This window comes from Perca flavescens, chromosome 24 (assembly GCF_004354835.1).
Source record: "Perca flavescens isolate YP-PL-M2 chromosome 24, PFLA_1.0, whole genome shotgun sequence".
Taxonomy (NCBI): Eukaryota; Metazoa; Chordata; class Actinopteri; order Perciformes; family Percidae; genus Perca; species Perca flavescens.
Window position 1 is genome coordinate 12273892 of NC_041354.1, and position 6015 is coordinate 12279906.

A 6015-nucleotide genomic window follows, 5' to 3' on the forward strand; every position below is an offset into this window, starting at 1 on the left:
CTCAGGGACACATTTTTCCATTTCTGTTAGTCACATGTCTGTTAAACTTGTTCAGTTTAGTTCTTAGTTTGTTATGTTCATACAAAGTTTTACGCATGTTAAGTTGGCTGAAAATAAAAGCTGAGTATATATTAATTATTCAGTTAAACGATTAATCACAAATTGAAAAGGATAATGAAAACAATAACTATTGTCAGCCATAGTCACAGTTGGATACCACTGTGCATTGAGTCTCTCTCTTACCTCTGTAGAAGATCTCCCTGCCTCTGAAATGGAACACCTCCCCGGCACTGTGCCACCTTTGCAGGGGGCAGCTAGGTGACAGCTGAGGGGGCGGGATGTGCAGGGAGACCAGCGAGATGCAGCTCAAACCCGCATGAACCCACCACTCTCTCAGTGAAAGATAGGTTTTAAGTGAATGGAACTTCCTACAGGTGAGATCACGCACGGAGGCGGGATCAGAGGCAGAAGGATCAGCAGCTGTTCATCCTGAGAGAAAGCATGTCCAACCTCAGAGCTTCAGCTCAGAGAAGATGTCCCTCCAGCTGGTCTGTATCTAGAAGGTTCCTCTTCTTCCCAGATGGCCTCCACTGAGGCTACATATATCTGCAGGTAGCTATGAGACAAATAAAAGCACTGCAGTCGCGACACAGCTGACGGTCAAAGTAAAATACATACAACAATAATCAACTTTTATAGTTATACTTATAGTTTGCATTAGCATTGGAATGTGGAAATGTTCATGAATACAATGGGCAAAGACAAACCTGCGGACTTCCAGCTCCCACGGACCATGTAAACACCAGTCCACCCGCAACCGTCTATTTGCCGAAACACAAGCAAAACTGATATCAAACGCCATATTCCTTCTCACGGCGATGCAGACTTTTCTCCTAGTGTCATTCCGGTGAATGTGACCGCTGGGGTCGTTTGTTTATTCGCCCCGAACAGCCAAAGTACCAAGTGTACCAGACGTTAGCATAAACTAGTTGTCAGTTAGCAACGGCACACAGGAACCGTGTGTTTGTTGTCTATCCGGTCTATGGCGAGTGGATAGTGCCTAAGGACGGAGGGAGGCTGCTGTGTGGCATGCAGTCCAGCCTCTGGCTGACCTCATAACGTCCTCCATTCATCTTCATGAAGCTGATTCATAATCCATAAATCCATCCGCTCAAGTTGCTAGCTACATGTTCAGAGGTCAAAGAGTCGTCTTTGGGTCAGTTTAAAGTCGGCTGGGGGGGTCGGTCTGGAGTGTCAGTGCAACATGAGGGTCATCATCAGATACCTCTCACTTATCATCATCATCATCATCATCATCATCATTGATCTTGATAATATACCAAAAGAAGGGAAAGGGCAAATAACCACAATACAAAAACTTATATAGCCTATCACAAAATCAGTGTGTGCTGTATTGACTCTGTGCATGTGTCTGCAATCTTTTATGCAGTAGCCTGCTGGGGAGCTGGGAGCACAGAGAGGGACAGGAAAAGGCTAAACAGACTGGTGAAGAGGACCATAGCTCTGTTCTGGTCTGCCCTCTGGACACCATAGAGGAGGTCGGGGGAGAGGAGGATGTTAGCCAGGCTGGCATCAATCATGGCCAGCACCTCTCACCCCCCCTACATGAGACTGGGAGTTCCCTGAGCAGACTGCTGCACCCTCAGTGCAAGAAGGAGCGCTACCCCCAGGTCCTTCATTCCAGCAGCAGTCGGACTCTTTAATGCAACATCATATCGCTCACTGCTACTAGCTGTTTCTGCAGTATGAGTCATCACTGGACAATATTCTGCACTATGCATATGTATCTATTCTATCACACTTTGTTACCTCCAAATGTGCAATATGTCATTTCTGTTCATCCGCACCTTATTCATCTGTATCTGTTTATTTACTGTCTGTTTATATAAGAGTGTTCATTGTGTAAATATTTTTTTTTTATTACTATTATAACTAATTCTTTTTTTTTCTATTTCTTATACTTTATGTACATTTTTTCTCATATGTCTACTTTAATGTATTTTTCTTTTGAGCTGCTGTAGCACAGGAATTTCCCCAGTGTGGGATTAATAAAGTCTATTTTATCTTATCTTAAATCATAAGTCTAGTAATAGGCTAGTACGCTATAGTTTGATATGTTTTTGATAAACAATTAGGCTACAAATACGAGTTTCTTTCAAATCACATATAAATCAAAACACATCTGTTTAAAACTGCCTATTCCACTTGATGTCAATTGCTCTGCCTCTTTCTGTTGTTTCTATTTTTTTTTTATTTATTTTTTTTTGCTGCTTTTAAATGTCTTATGTATCCCTTGAGTGCCGAGAAAGGCACCTTTAAATAAAATGTATTATTATTATTATTATTATTATTATTATTATTATTATTATTATAAGGTAAACACATTGAGCAACCCCAGCTTTAGGTGCTGAATTTCAAAATTCCCTAACACACTTAAGATTAACACCACAGAAATCTGTTAATTTCACTGAGCAAAAGCACAGGATGTTTCTGGGTGTCAAACCTCATCTGATCCGATACACATGCAGGTACCTTACCTTTTACCGACTGCAACCATGACCTTCCCTAACTGTCATAAGGACAACACAGGACTTTCACCCAGGAGACCACGTATCATGGTTAAGTACTTTATTTTCTGAGCTCACTAGATGGCGCTCTCTCTTCAAAGAAAAAGGTTAAAGGAATGGCAGTTCAGTGTGTTTTCAACTCTTTGTTGAAGAGAGAGCGCCATCTAGTGGGCTCAGAAAAAAGAGATAAGGGTTCATGAAACTTCATTTGGCCATTACTAGGTGAAGGTGTTAAACCTCATAATATGTGCACCTCATGAGTATTGAACACCCAACCATTGTGCTCTTCCAACCAGCATTCCATCACACTGAGCTATCTGATCTGATAGTCTGCACTTGTTGGAAGTTGTATTTATTGTCCACATTTCAGAGGAGAGAAGTTGAAAAACTGTCAAGACAAATCAGTGATTTGATCCTTCAACCTCAGATTGTTGTGCCAATAGCTTATCTCATTGAGCTATTCCTGAAGCTGACACTTTAAGTTTTCGTTCTATTATTTCTTGTTCACAATTTGTGTTATGAACCTCTAAATAAATTGCCCGACAGGGTGATCGAACCCATGACCTCTATGTCCTCTACTAAGCATTTTATCACACTGAGCTCTCTCATCCTAGGCTAGACCTATCAGACTCTGGTACATTTAATTTTCACAGAGAGGCTGGCCACTCTCCATTGACAAGCATTAACTTCCTTGAAGGCGGGTACTCTGTTGAAGTTTAAAACTATTGGAGCATCTCGCATCTTTCTCCGCCACCATTACGGAACTACAACTCTAACACACGGCCTGCCTCAACGTCATCGTTCTCAGCCACTCCCTCTGTTCGCTGATTGGACCGCCAAAAATTTGGCTGGTGAAAACCCAGATGTAGTACTGAAGGAAAATTAAAATTGAGCTTTAGGTACATCGGAGGGCGGAGCCAGTCTAATCTCATCCGACACCAATATGTGGTTTTAATGGAGTATTTGACTTCTTCATGCCAGGTGTTAGACCTTAAAAGTTAGTGCTTTCATCAGTATTGAACCAACAACCTTCAGAACAGGTTACAGGGTATTTATCATGCTAAGCTATCTGTGAAGCTGGAACTGTTTGGGTTGGAGGTTGTATTTATCATTCAAGTTACTGAGAAGAAAAAATGTAAACTGATGACTGAGCTTGGATTTAATCCTTTAATCTCAGATTGTCATGATGGCATTTTATATTGCTGTATGAAGACTGCTGTTCACATATTGTTATACGTTTGATAAATATATTATGGCAGTTGTTGAGCTAATTAGAAAAGGCTGCTAAAGTTGCCAAATGAGTTTTAAGTTACTAAGGGCAAGCCACAGACATCACTTATCCCGTTTCCATGTAGTTACATAGTCACTGGTATGTTCATAACCACTGCAGTGCTCAATTACCTATTTTTGAGGGGGAATTAAACAAAAAAATATTGCCGCAAAGGCATGACCGGTCCTCTGGAGGACATCCACCAGACCAGCGGGCGCTCGTTGGATTGTTGTCGGCCGCGGCAGGCGAGGAAGGCGGGGAGGAAGCTGAAGCGAGGAGGCCGGTCGGGCCAGCTAGCCCGGCTAAGGTAACTACCAAACAGATCCCCACTGCCAAGCCTACTCACCAACGCCAGATTGATGTCACACATAATAGATGAGCTACAAATACACACGGAACTACTGCGTGATCATTATTGCAGAAGCCTGGCTGAACACAGACTCTCGGACGGCAGCTAGCAGCTAGCAGGGCGAGCTAGCAGCAGGATGTCTGAGTTGAAAACGCATCTTGTTGTCACGTAAGAACCCTGTTCCTGTTGCACAGACATTTTAATTGCATTTTGTGTCTGTTAAGTGTTTGCACATGCGCTGCAGGGGGCTGTTTCACAAAAGCAGAATTTATAAATCCAGGATAACTGATAAAGCGAGGCTTGACCTAGTCTAATCTGTGCAGCCTGGCTTGGTGCGTTTCACGAAGGCCAAGCCAGGCTGAGGAGGAGCGACTAGGTCGAGCCAGGCTGATGTATTTTGGATAGACCACGAGGTCGATAAAAAGATTTACTGGTGCTAAAATAGAGAATACACATTGTTCATACTTTATACAGAGTGAGCAGCAGCTTCTTGTGGATGAAACAGTGAGAGAAAGCGTGGCAGATAGGGCTGGGACGATTCGTCGACGTAACCGATTACGTAAATGCGTTGTTTTTTTAATCATTACTTTATTAGCCTAATTGGGTGGGGAGAAAGCTATGCCTCTCCAGCTTCTCCCGTAGCTCTGGGTCCTGCACTGACTTGAGTGTGAGGTAAATTGTGCTAAATCATGTCTTCCCCATCTGTAGCACTGTCTTTGATAATTGCGCATCCAGGCCAGATTGTTTAAGATATCTTACAAGTCCTTTATAATGTTATAACGGCCCACGTATTAAAAAATTGTCGGGTTAAAATCGGGCTCGGGCTCATAATTCCAGTTAAAGGAGAACTCCGGGCAATTTTTACGTTAATCTTGATCGCTATAAATATGTGAGTACAGTCGATAGCAAAAGAACTGAACAGAATCGGTCCTAGCAAACTGGAGTTGCTGTAGCTAATGCCCATAGCTCCCATAGTTTTGGGGGCATATACTAAAGAGTGCCTTTGTGCCTCTTAAAGGAGAATTCCGGTTGATTTCAACCCGTAGCTCTGTTGTTTGTAAATCAGGAGTACTGTCAGTAGCGAGAAAAACGAAAACAAACGGTGCCGCCTACACCAAGTTATCCTCCTGCTAGATTTTGCACCCAACAGTCTTAAACAAGGCTTAAACAGGGCAAGTTTTAAACGCGTTTTTAGCCTCTAAACGTGTTCGAAATGCCATTACTAGTGCTTAGCCATGTGCAGTTATTCCTTACGAGGGAACACAGCGAATTTTATTTACAACTAAAAACAAATGTACCTAAGCTAGACAGAGTCACGAAAGGTTAGGTTAGGTTAGGCTAGGTTGTACTCACTCATTAGACAGCTGGCCATCAGGTCTGTCTGGTTAGATCATCCTTATAGATCAGATGGGGAAACCTCTCTGTATGGGCGAAACAATGTCCGTTGACCCGTCCAGACCAGGCTGGATGAGATCCCATTCCTTACAGCACAGGCTTTCTTCCTCGGTGGTCATTGCGATACAGTATCCACAGGAGCACCACCATGTACCCACATCAAGTGCAACCAGCCATAACGGTAAAATCTCCCGGCTGCGGAGGTTGTAGACGGTGAAAGCTCAAGCTCAAATATCTCTTCATTTGGTTGCCGCAATTTGGAAAGGCACAAACTCGAAGCATTTTCTCATATTAGTCCTGATCTAACTCCAAGCTCCGTCTGTCAGCTCCGTGAGCTCCTCCCTGCTTCTGCCGACAGGCAGGCTCACGTTGCTAGGTTAACTATGCAAATGAGCTCCTGAACTTTTGAACTG